Here is a 13,715-nt window from a genome sequence, read left to right on the forward strand (position 1 = left end):
TAGCCCAGTGTTTGATTTGACAGTGCCAAAAATGCATGGATTTTGCCACATGGACTAAAAACACTGATCAAAAGCTTTATTAAGTATTAGCAAATTAATTTAATTCATCAGTAAATGTGTTAATTCTCCACCATCACTTGAATCACAAATTATAATAGAGTGTAACTCTACCCTATTGACTGACTATTCCTGCTCTGCTTCCTGTGCTGGGCCCCCTCACTCACTCAGCCCATAAGCACACATGGCTGGTCCTTGGCTGTTCTAGGCAGAGTGTCTGCAGTTGTTTCTCACTGCAAGGTACTAAGTCAGCATACAGCTCTGGCCTCTCTTCTGACATCCAGCTTTCTATCTCCAGTTGAAGGGAAGGCCTTTCTTTTCAGACATTGCACAATGGCCTGATCTGATCTTCTTTACCATCCACTCTTCAATATGGCTCCCCTATTTCCACATATGATTTTCACTACCCTAGATCAGGCTAAAATCTCAGAAGTAACAGAGGGGAGAAGGAAAGGAGGGAGTAATAAGTGACAATAAATGAATATGGATGAGAGAGAATGATACCCAAACACCTGAGACTAGTACTCAGGTCCTCCCATACTGTATGTCAATCCAACTTTCTAACCTCTTAGATAACTCTATCATCTCAACAAATTAGTTTGTTCATTGTTTACCAACCATGTTACATTTTCACAATCATATATTTTGTTTGTGTTTCTCCTGAGATACTCTTCTTACCTATCATCAATGTCAAAATATTTGTTATTTAGTACCTGTAACAAAGCAGGCACTATCTGATGACATATCTTTCATAGTTGTCTTATTATTTTTGAACTTCTCAGATATTTATGACCTCTACCTCAAACTGCCCCTTGTTAGCTCACCCGACCCTAACGATAGGAGTAAACCAATCCATCTGCAACGGTGGGATTCACATAACCAGTCCCAACTTTTATGCAAATACAAAGGATAATACCACCTGTATTTGCAAGGTTCTTGGACTCTATCTTCCCTCCATACTGACCCATCTTCCATGAGGCAATCTCCCTCAAAAACAAAAACCTGCTTCCTGCTTCTTGATCACTGAGAATTAGCCAATGACTAGAAGGTAACTAAAATTCTTTTTGAAATTTCGTACAACAAAAAGAACATAAGGAAATGAAGTTATTCCCCTACTCTCGAGAGCAACACATTGCCTATATGATGTTATAGGTAGCACTCTGTCTGCTGGAGGCAAAGCTTTTAAAGAACTCCCTTATATCTACTTTCTAAATTATGTATAAAAACCCGACTCAGAAATAGCAATTCTGCCATGGATTCTTGTAGAACAGTTCTAAGAGTCTTAAAAATGCATTTCCCAAACCACACTTTGCTTTGAATACTTAAAAGTAGGGAAAAGATGAATGAGTTAATTAGACATAAAATTACCCTATGCGAACTGAACTAAACTATATTAAATAATGGATCAAAATGTTCAAAAGCAAGAACATATGAAATTTAACCTCAAATGTAAAAACCATGGGACTTCAATAGCCTGGAGAATATGCATGCATATTCTCTAAAATGGTAGATATAACTTGGCAAATTTTTATACATCATGAAATTTTCTTTAGTATTTCATCTGCCATTAACATTTTATCTTCTGGACAAAAGTAATGAGCTAATATTTTCAAGCAATTATTTACTAATTATAATTACCTCAATAAAAACTGAATACAGATTCACATTAATAATGAAATAATGCTGAAAATGAGAGAGTTTAGCACTAAATAATGCAGACACTATCAGTGATATTAGAGAACTTTGTCAGAGCAGGTCACAACTCTAGCCTCATCAGGACTTATAAGGGGAAAATTTATACAGTACTTACTATATGTCAGGAACTGTTGTAGGTTATAAACATTATTGCCTTTAAACCCCAGAGCATCCCTATGGAATAGGTCTTCTCATTATCCCATTATAGCAATGAACAATCTGAAGCACAGGTTAGTTTAATCAATGTTCCAGGTCCGGGTCACATAGTTAACAAGTGGCAGGGCCAAGGTTTGAATCCTCAAATTTGACTCTAGGGTTCAATTTAACACACCTTACACGCCTTCACAACACCTCACACTTGCATTCTTTCAGTAACTCATTATGAGTGCCCCAAAGAGGAAACATTAAATATCACTGTACAATTTATGGTACAAAGATTAAATATTTATCCTATCCTCAGGTGGTTAAAATGCAATTCAAAAGGCATATAGAAACATCTATAATAAAAGTAGAATATGACAGGTTTTGGAGTATGAAAGGGAATTTTAAGTTCCTCACGGGTTTTTTTCCCCACTCCCCCAATATTTAAAAAAAAATGAGCGGGGGCAGGAGAGGGGAAGGCTTTGCATAGGTAGCATTTTTCCTGGATCTTGAAGAATGGAGAAGGGGAATTCCAAGTGAAGAGAATGTGAGACAATTAAAATCCAAGAAAATACAGGGTATAGATGAGGAACAGGAAGTGATTCAGTTTACCTGGAACGTGGGATCTGCAAAGAACTGTTACATGAACAGAACATGAAAAGGCAGGTGGCGGGGCAGACCGTGAACGCCACAGCTGATGGCAGCTTAGCCAAAGGGAAGGAACTTCATTCTGTTGACAAAAGGGAGCCATTTTTTTTTTCCTATTCAAAGTTGGATCATAATGAGAACAAGATGGTGCTTCAATATTAATCTGGCAACACAAGGATGTAGGACCGGAAAGGTTCCCGGAAGCAACTAAGAGGTTACTGCCATGCTCCATATGGTGGTACTGAAGTCTCCAGCTATGACAATGGTTGTGCAAATAAGACAGCAGATCAATCATGCAATATATATTATGGAGGAAGCAGCAGTACAAGGTAATTGTTTGGATTGGGAAGGCAATAAAATCAAAAAGGCTCACGGTTATGAGTCAGAAAGCTGAACATACGTAAACAGGAGAACCAGGTTTGGGGTGAGACAAAATGGCACTTTGAACCTACTGAGTTTGAGGAGCTTCAGATTCATCAGTTTGCCACGAGCTATAGCTAAAGAGTGGAAAGAGGAGCTGACCTACACAGAGAGTGAAAGGCAGTGATACTCAAAACAAGCATAGTGAATTTTTGTTTTTTATCACTACAGTATTTCTCAGCAGATCTAACAGTGCAACAATTCCAATAGCACCTAATTTCTCAAACAAAACAGGGTAGTGAACCTATCTATAATTTTCAAACATGATTGCCCTTGGTACCATACCTCATACAAAGTGGAGTTCACAAACCTCTGCTGATGATTCAGAGACTGAGATGTAAGCCTTGTCCATGTGGAGACCTTCACATCAGAATCAGGAAAATACTTCACAAATAGGAAATGACATCGTTTTAAATATTTAACAACAGAGGTCTCTCTACCAGTTTGTAACAAATAGCTAGAATCAATCACTGCCACCCGTTACACAAGTAAAATCTTACTAAGATAATGATCAGTTCGCCCCACTCTAAGGTGATTAGGGCAAACGGAAGTATTTAATTTTTTCTAGTCTAAAGCAAAGAGGATTTAGAACCTCTATAATCAGCTAAAAGTATTAAATATCACTAAGTATTCTTCTGTGAGTATACATCAAAGCCTTTTCCTCAGCCTTTTCAAATTGCTTAAAAAAAAAAAAAAAGGCGCTTTATAAAAACAGAAGTTGTTCTGACCATCTACCAGAAGAAACACATGCTGAAGCTTTTCCTGTTAACTCCGTTTTCTTACCTTCTGGTTATTCTCTTAACCCACTCCAATGAGGTTTGCTCCCAACCACTCCATGGAGTCTTTCCTTGACAAAGTCGACAGTGTTTTCCACCTTCACAAATTCAAAGGTCACTTCACTGTCATCTCACCTGATCTCCCAGCAGCACGTGGTACAGGTGAACACTCTCCCCCTTGAAATGTTTTCTCTTTGCTTTCTTAACACCACACTTTGATTTTCCTCCTAGCTTACAGGCTCTTTCCCCTCTGTGTAGCCTCTAAATCCACACAGGACTCTGTCCTGGATCTTTTTTTTTTCTTCTTGAGCTCTAGACTCTCCCAAAATGATCTTATAATGTCTTATGGCCTAAAATACTAACTTTACCAAAATGATTCCCAAATCTGTATCTCCAATTCTGACCTCCTACTGGAATTTCAGACTTATATATTCAACCACCACCTGCCATCTCCACATAGACACCTGACATTTCAATTTTAGCTTTTACAAAACAGAACTCTTGATTTCTCCCCCCACACGGCTTCCTGCCCCAAAATGTTGCTCCATGAGAAGAGGGACCACCACATCCCAAGAGCCTGGAACAGTGCCTGACCCGAGTAGGCACTATGTTGAAAGAACACCCTAATCAAAGATGTCCGATCAGATCATGGCTAATATAAATGCTGCATCAGACAAACATTGACAATTTAAATGGAAAGAGAGTCATTAAAGCATACTATCTTTTCTATAAAATGTGAGAGAGAGGAATAGGTGAAGGTTACTCATAGTTCCAGAGAACGATATGTCTTAAGCTACAGACTTAAGCTGATCCCATTTTCTGCTTGACTTCCTGGGCTTTCATCTTGTCCCTTTCCAGGCAAGCAGGTGGTCCAGTGTTCTGACTCAACCTGAAGTTCCCAAGGGTGGGGGCCGAATGAAATTCTGAAGCACAATACAGGGCATGGATCCAAGAGGGTATGAAAACAGACTCGTAGGGGAAATCCAGTAGTCTAGGAACTTCATAGGCAACAGAGAAAGAAAAGAGGACCACAGGAGGGCAAGGAGCAGAGCCTGGTGATTACTTGAAGGATTAACATGTAGCTCCTGTTCTACTTTTGTTCTTTTAATAATGCTGGGCCATGCCCACACATGGGGTAAGGTAGGGTATGGAGCCACAGGCAATCCGTTCTTTAGACCAGGATCTTTCCAGAACCCCATTTGGTTCCTGTCATTCCTTTGCATATAGCCCAAAAACATTCCCCATCACATGATAAATTCCAAGCTCTTCCAGCTAACTTCTAAGGCTCTTAATATACAAGTCCTTTCCTAACTCTTATGCACAACACAGCTAACACATTCCAAACCATCTCACTCTCTTTGTGCCTTTGTAAATGTTATTTTCTTTCTGTCTGTTAAATTTCTATCCATCTTCTAAACTCCAGGACTTTCAGCCTTCCTAGACCCTTCATTAAACTTTCCCTAAAGCTCCAATAGAGAATTGGGTTTCCACATTGCCAAATCACCTCTTATTCCTGGGCACACATCTAGACTGTCTCCCAGCCTCCTCTACAATTAGATGTGACCATGGCTTTAAGTCCTTAGATGGACTGTCAGGCCAGTGGTCTCAAGCCTCAGCCTCAGCATCATGCAGAAAGCTTTATAAAAACAGACACTAGGCCCCACCTCCACAGACTGTTTCACTTTGTCTGAGGTGGGGCCCAGGCATCTAATAGTTTTTAAAGCTCCTCAGGTCATTCTAATGAGCTGCCAGCGTGGAGCATTAAAGAAATCCATACAAACTATCCAAGTCAAATTAAGATACGGCCATTTACTGCTCACACTGTGCTGTATACACACCCCCAGTAACACACTGATTAAATCTACTGTTACATTTTGTTTATATACCTGTCTCCTGACCACATGCAAACACCTTGAGGGAAACAACTAAATCTTGTCATTTTTGCATTTTCATTGCTTAGTCCAGTAAATGACATTTTTAGAAGGTATTCAATAAGCATTTTTGAATGTATAAGAGAAACACATAAATCACATATATATCTCATTTTAATTTCGATAAAATATTTTCATCAATAATAACGACAAATAAAGATAATTGCTTATTATATTTGAAACAGCATATTCATGTAATCTTTTACACATTAAAAGTTGAGAGAAGGTCATGAATTACATTAGCAAAAATATTTTTCCCCTACTATTACTACTACAAAGATGCCTGATCTCCTTAGATTTGCATTCTCATATCATTTAAAAAAGTGGAGAAGTTGGGATAACATCCTAATTTCTATAGTCTAGATCTGGATAAAGAAAAATCTAGAAATAAATGTAAAGAATGTCTGAAGGTAGCCTATATTTGTATCTGGTGAGATTTAGGAGAAAGCAAAAACAAATTAAACATTTTAGGAAAAATCTTATTTAGGAATATTCTTATGTAATTCCTCTACATGTAGGCCAAAGGTAAAAGAAATAATGCACAAATGAAGCAACACTGATAAAAGCTATAATTTGATTTAAGAATATATTAAAGTTGTATTCACAACTATAAAAATTTAATTTTTAGAGAGAAAATTGATTCAATCTTACTAATCAGAGATTCAAATTCATTTAACTAAAATCAGATTCATCTAATTGATATGATACATTTATTTTACAAAGAAGTGAACATGTATATAAATATTATGGCTATTCCAATTATTAATTCCAGAATTTCAAAAATCAGGTATTATAAAATCTAATCATTCTTAGGGTCTTCAGCGTCTCTGTGCTGTATCCTAAAACACAACAACTGCCATTTAATGACATTCACTTGACTAGCATCCTCAACCATTTTGAGATTTAAAATTACACACACACAAAAAATATACCTTGCTAATTGTCATTTCTACAGCTCTATTTTCCTATTTCGAAAGTGATTTTTGTTATCAAATGGAATTATCTCTGTAGAAGGTGCTTTTGTATTTCTGCCTAAGTAGACAAATTATGTTAACAGAATGTATTATCAATCACATGTTCCTAGTTGAGAGAGAAGACAGCAGCGTGAAAGGCAGGGAGCCATTTCCTCGGAGGATTCACCTTCCTGCCCCTCTGGGTTTCTTTTCACACACCTTGAATGGGGGCTTTAGAACAGGACCTCAGGCTTCCAGCGCTTTCAGGGGAAGACTCTCCCAGGGAGAGGAGCAAGAAACGGCAATGGCCTCTATTTCTTAATTTCTTTAAAACTCCTAGAGCTGAAGTGTTTAATCTGAAAGCTAGAATTTCTAGGGAAAGGAATCATAAACCTGAACACTACTTTTTAACCACTCATAAATATTCCTGCTTATCCCTTACAAATACGCAAACAGTTGCATACCATTACTTAACACAGTTCTTGCAGTCTTCAGAATATAAGGAATTGGGGGGAGCGGGGATATTTAGAGAGGAAGATTTCAGTTAACTTTGTTTTGACTCTGGTAAATACAAGTGAGATTTTCTTCAGTTAACAGAATGAGATTATGAAAGATTAATGAAGGTTGCTTTTGGCAGAAAAGACAAGGATTTAGATAGCTGTAAAATTCAGTTACTTAATACTCTTAAAACACAAATATAGAAGTAAAAGGGGGAGAATTACTTTCCCCAATACTGCCTTCTCCTCAACCTCAAAAAGGTGGAGCCGGCGACTTAGCAGTGTGGCATTTACAACAGGACTTGTTCGTTTTTCTAATAATTCTAGCCACTAACTACGTCTCATCTCTGTGTACCTATCATACAACACAGTACTTGGCACATACTTTCTAAACATCTACTTCCCCACGTAATTATGGAGAATGAGTTAACTAATTGATTTAAACATACTATATTACCCCTTGTCATATTTTAAAATAATCTTTAATAAACACGTTTAATTACTGCTCAAGGAAAGGCAGCTGATCAATTAATGGTACCACTTAAGTAATAGCATTTTCATTCAAAAATATGAAATAAAAATTATTCTTATTTATTAACAAGACTATAAAATACATAGCTTTAAAATCAACTTTGTTTCCCTAAAAGTATAACAGTATTTACTTGAAATTCACTGCATTTCCTTAAAATTATTCTGAAATTAAACTTTCCACTGAGAGGCTGTTCGTCTTTCACTCCTGTTACTTTAACTGTACCACTAATATATTCTGATTCAAGAAAATGATGGCTAACAATTTCAGATTCTTGTTACGTTGTTCACTTTAGAACACAAACTTTGAGCTCTTTTCCATATTTTTTTCTTATTATTTTGTTTGATGAATGTGCACCAATGCAGACACTTTCTTCTCAAGCCAAGAACCCAAAGGATGACAGGAAGTTTTAATAGCGCAATAACTAATCTATGACATATTCAAGTTGTTCTGATGTTTTCTGTTTTTCTGATAACATGTAAATAATTTTTCTTTCAATTATCCCTGTTTTCATAACTTAATTGTGATATGTGCTATCTTCTAAATTAGTGCTTTAGAAGTTTCCTTTATGCCTTGATTTTTAAATTAATAAGGTCCTGGCTCTGATTTGAAGTAATGTAAACACCTACGGTTCTTCAGAAGACAGCTTCCTGTTTTTCCATTCCAGCTGCTAATCCTACAGCTCTGGGACAAGGGGTATGACCACGTGAGGCTCCTGTCAGCACCATGTGGCAGCCCTGGCACTGCTCCCTTCTCACTCATATCCTTTCCTTCGAGTCTCCAGGGGTTGTCTGGCTGTTGCCATCCTGCACATCTTAGCAGAACAGCTCTCTATCTTGAGCTTCTGACCCTGAAGCAAAAACACATCTTTGAGATTTCCTAGGGGATAACTGTTGGCTGAAACAAGAGACCAGACAAGGATAAACAAATACAAAAGCAAGAATGTCACAGTCAGTAAGTGTCTCAAGGCCTTTCCTGAGACATAGGGAAAACGGAGTAAATTTCACCGACACAAACTTAGAGCCAGGTGCCAGCAGCTCAGCTAGTTTTAGATCCTCTCTCTGCTCCCCCGAGCCCTGCTCCACTGGTCCTCTTCTCAGACTAATCCTTTTCTATAAGGGACAGGCTATTTTCTGTGATTTCTATCACTTTTTGTTTTTTAACTTCTGTTGAAAGGCAACAAAAGAACAAATAGGATACATATGACTTTGAGGGGGAAAAAAAAGAATCTCAGCTGTTATCCTTAATGATCCATTCTCATAATTTATGTAAAATAATTATTATTAGAAAGGAAAGCTCTTCCTTTTTTTTTTTTATTTATTTTTAAAGATTGGCACCTGGGCTAACAACTGTTGTCAATCTTTTTTTTTTTCTTTCCTGCTTTATCTCCCCAAACCCCACCGTACACAGTTGTATATCTTAGTTGCAGGTCCTTCTAGTTGTGGGATGTGAGACGCCACCTCAACGTGGACTGAGGAGCGGTGCCATGTCCGCGCCCAGGGTCCGAACCCTGGGCCGCTGCAGCGGAGCGTGCGAACTTAACCACTTGTCCACGGAGCCGGCCCCCGTCCCTTATTTTTAAGAGCAATTTTATAATTTCTTTTTTGCTTTTAAATCAAAAATAAACCTTAAGCTTTTCTTTCAAACCACAGAAATGCCGAGAATTCCAGTTTCAACTCAGATACACACACAGTTTCACTCCCATCCTTACTCCCATCCTTACAATAAAGAGCTGGACAAACTGAAAATCAATGAATTTTCTTACACTTATTAGAGAACTGAGGTTGCAAGGCAAATCACTAACTTAAAATATGGAGACAGGCAAAACAGAGCGATATGGCATTTGGAGCAGATGTCATTGGGGGTCATAAACAGTAGGACCACTTACTTGACTAGTAATTTGGACAAATTACTAGAAGCTGAGTGCAGAGAGAAACTCCTGAGGCTGCAATCATAAGGGGGCTCCCACATTTTACTGGGCTTTCCTTCTAGTAACCCCACCAATTTCTCATGGTAAGGATCCAAACAGGATCCCCATGTGGAGCTGGCAGAAACAGGGGAAGAAAAGCCATTGTCACACCTCCCAGATTCTTCTCTCTAACAAAGAAAGACTTTGCCAGAAGGAAACACTCAAAACTTACCCCAGCTGGGGGAAGAGAAGGCTGCCCGCTGCAGTCCTTTGCAGCCTTGCTGTCTTGTCTATTTGAAGAAACTAACAACAAACCCAGAGTGAATAAGGGACAACACTTCAAGAGAACAGGTTGGGGAATATTTCACCCAGGGAAGAGAGCAAGGAACATGGGCCGGGAGGGAAGCGATAGTCTTGGACAAAGGATAGAAACACTTGTGAAGGTTACAGCCCGAAGACATGGGTCCACTAACAGACTGAGAATTTATCAGATTATAAGACACTCCCTTCTCCTCAACACCTTATCACAACATCAGTATGGCTCCAGCATAACAATAAGGTCCCAGCTAAAAGAGCCATAAGACACAGATCCTCTCTGAGGAGGAATACTCAGGGAAGCCCAAAGTCAACACAGGAGACAAAGATAAGGCTACGAGAAGAATTTGAAGCTTCTTGTAGCTGCAGCTACAACAAACATTAAACACAGCCCAACCCCCAGTCAGATTAACATAAATCCTCACACTAAAGACAAATATACCTCAGTTCCTATTACTTGATGCATGTCTGACTTTCAACAAAAAATTACAAAGCATGCCAAAAGGCAAAAAAGAAAAAGAAACAGTCTAGAGAAACAAAGCAAGCATCCCAACCAGATTTAGATGTGACACAGATGTTGTAATTATCAAACAGAATTTAAATAAAGATTATTAATATGTAAATGGTTTTAACAGAAAAAGTTGAAAATATGCAAGAACAGATGGGTAACATAAGCAGAGAGATGGAAACTCTAAGAAAGAGTCAAAAGGAAATGTTAGAAATCAAAAACACTAACAGAAATGAACAATGCCTTTGATGGGCTCATCAGTAGACTTGACGATTCTCAGGAAAGAATTAGTGAACTTAAAGAAAGGTCAACAGAAACTTCCCAAGTGGACATGCAAATAGAAAAAGAACTAAAAAAATGAAACACCAAACTATCCCAGAACTGTGGGACAATAGCAAAAAGGAGTAACCACATAACTGTAACACCAGAAGGAGAAGGTGAGAATGGGACAGAAGGAATATTTGAAGTAATAATGGCTGAGAATTTTCCAAACTTCATGACAGACACCCATCTACAGATCCAGGAAGCTCAGAAATATCAAATAACTGAGACCTAGGCATACATTATTTAAACTGTAGAAAACTAAGACAAGAAGAAAATACTGAAGGAAGCCAGAGGGCAAAAACACCTCAACTAAAGAGAGTCAAGGATAAGAACTTTATCAGGTTTCTTGTCAGAAGTCATGTAAGCCAGAGGAGAGTGGAGTAAACCTTGAGTATTGAAAGAGAAAAAAGGCTAACTGATAATTCTCTATAAACATGAAGGAGAAACAAAGACTGTGACAAACAAAAACTGAGAGAACTCATTGCCAGTAGTCCTGCCTTGCAAGAAATTCTGAAAAGCTTTTTAGAGATAAGGAAAATGATATGGGTCAGAAATTTGGCTATATATAAAGAACGGAAAGTGTCAGAAGGAATAAATGAAGGTAAAATATGATATTTTTCTTATTCTTAATTGATTTAAAAGTTAACTGTTTAGAGCAATAATAGTAACAATGCATTGGGTGATTATAGCACATTCAGTGAAATGAATGACAGGAATGTCAGAAGGGATGAGAGTGAGGGATCGGGAATTCTCTATTATGAGATAGCTACACTACATTTAAAGCCTTACGGTGTTATCTGAAGGTATACTTAGATTCTTTAACAATGCATACTGCAAACCCTAGGGCAATCACTAAACAACTGAAAAGAAAACTAGCAGTATTTCAAAAGAGGCTATAAAATGGAATCACATAGACTGTTCAATTAAAGGTGGCAGAAAAAGGGGGGAGGACAAAGAACAAATTCAAGGCAGTGATAAAGCAAAGATTGTAGAATTTCATCCAACTATATCACCTTAAATATGAACAGTCTACACACCATTAAAAGACAGATTGTCAGATTGGATAAAAAAAAAACCAAGAGGCAATTTTATGCTGTCTATAAGAAATCCACTTTAACTAAATAATCAGAGGGGTTAAAACTAAACACATGGAGAAAGACACCATGCTAACCCTAATCAAAACAACACTAGCATAGCTATATTAGTTTAAGACAAGATTTGTTGTTAGTGCCATGGAGTCGATTCCAACTCCCAGTGACCCTGTGTGCAGCAGAGCAGAACCGTGCCCGGTCGTTTTGCGCGATCCTCTCACCTTCCAGCACTATATCAGACAATGCTCTGCTGCTATTTACAGGGTTTTCATGGCCAATGTTTTTGGAAGTGGGTGGCCTGGTCCTTCTTCCCAGTCTTAGTCTGGAAGCTCTGCTGAAACCCGTCCACCATGGGGGACTCTGCTGGTATTTGAAATACCAGTGGCATAGTTTTCAGCATCAGAGCAAACACAGCTGCCAAGGTATGACAGCTGACAGACAGTGGTGCAGTTCCCGGACCAGGAAACGAACCCGGGCTATGGCAGTGAGAGCTCCGAATTTTAACCACTAAAGTAGACTTCAGAAAAAAAGATTATCAGGGATAAAGAGGGATTTTACATAACAATAAAGGAGTTGATTCCACAAAAAGACATAACAATCCTAAATGTGTATGAACCTAACACAGCATCAAAATACAAGAGGCAAGTACTAACAGAACTAAAGGAAAAGTAAGCCATTATAGCAGGAGAGTTTCATTAGAAGTATGTTCCAAGTCCTAGAGGACAGAAATCAGGGGGGCCACACTCTTGCTGTAGAAGTGATTTTAAAAAGTAAGCAAAGAACTAATTTAAATACATTTTGAGATGATAAACAAACTGTGGGAGAAATGGGTGAAAGAAGTCAAAAGGTAAAAAGAAAAAAAGATTTTTTAAATAAGAAAATGGTAACAATAGTAATTATTGCTATTATTATTGTGACCCCCAAAAAAGCCAAACCATAAACTGATAGGTTCACAGGCATTTCTTTTATGACCCTGTAACATCCAGTATAAATTCTAATGCATTTGTAATAACTCATTTTAGAGGTCTATTTGGCTCTATTAGACTCTGGCCTATGGAGAGAGAACAAATCTTTTATTTTGCTCAGCTTGGTTTCCCCAACACCTAGCAAGGTTTTTGACTGAATGTTCAATAAATACCTACTGAACATCTGAATTTTACTACTAAATTATGTTCATCAACATTTACCTGCATAAGTGAACTATTATTTCATTAAAAGTACAAAGTCCCATTAATCTTTTCAAATAGAAGATTTTGGTTTTGCATTCATCCGCCACTGTTATCAAACCACCACCTGATTTAGTAACACAGCAAAAACAACTATGATGAACGCATGAACTGTTCGCAGGGTTAAGGTGCCACCCTGCTTTACTATCAATTATTAATTTACTCATTTAAAACGATCCACAAATTAGTAATGCCAAGTAATTGATACAGACAGAATATAGAAATTAAGCAAAAAGATTAAAAATATATGTAAACTTATGTACATTACAGAAATGTAAGTGAATGAGTGCATGAATTTTAAAATGCCAGACTCTGTCAATTTAAATTATATGTCAAGGCATAGTTAAATAATTTATACCTCTAAAATAAGCAAACAAAATGCAAATATGGAAGGAATACATTATTAGACAAATCATAGGGTCTAAAGATGAAAGACATGAAAGAAACATTTTATTCAATTTCAAATGTATGTTTAGAACAGTAACTGAAGAGAAAAAAATATTATGTACTCTGTCATCTCTTTAAATTACATAGTTTAGCAATCATCTTCAATTCATTTCTATCAGGCTGGGTTAAAGAAAAAAAATTGAAATTTCAGTTACTTCCATAAAACTTAGAAGACCAGCATATCATTATGAAAAATTATTTAGCACTGAGGAATACCTGTTTCTTATAAATTGCCCAGCTTCTGCAGA

At 37.5% G+C, this 13,715-nt stretch overlaps 1 protein-coding gene across 10 annotated transcripts in view; it reads right to left on the minus strand.

Moving 5' to 3' along the window:
- The window catches only part of CADPS2 (calcium dependent secretion activator 2), a 496,507-nt gene that overhangs the window by 300,926 nt on the left and 181,866 nt on the right, over positions 1-13,715 (minus strand). The window lies entirely within an intron of this gene.

This window comes from Equus asinus, chromosome 1, assembly GCF_041296235.1.
Source record: "Equus asinus isolate D_3611 breed Donkey chromosome 1, EquAss-T2T_v2, whole genome shotgun sequence".
In the NCBI taxonomy this organism is placed as follows: domain Eukaryota; kingdom Metazoa; phylum Chordata; class Mammalia; order Perissodactyla; family Equidae; genus Equus; species Equus asinus.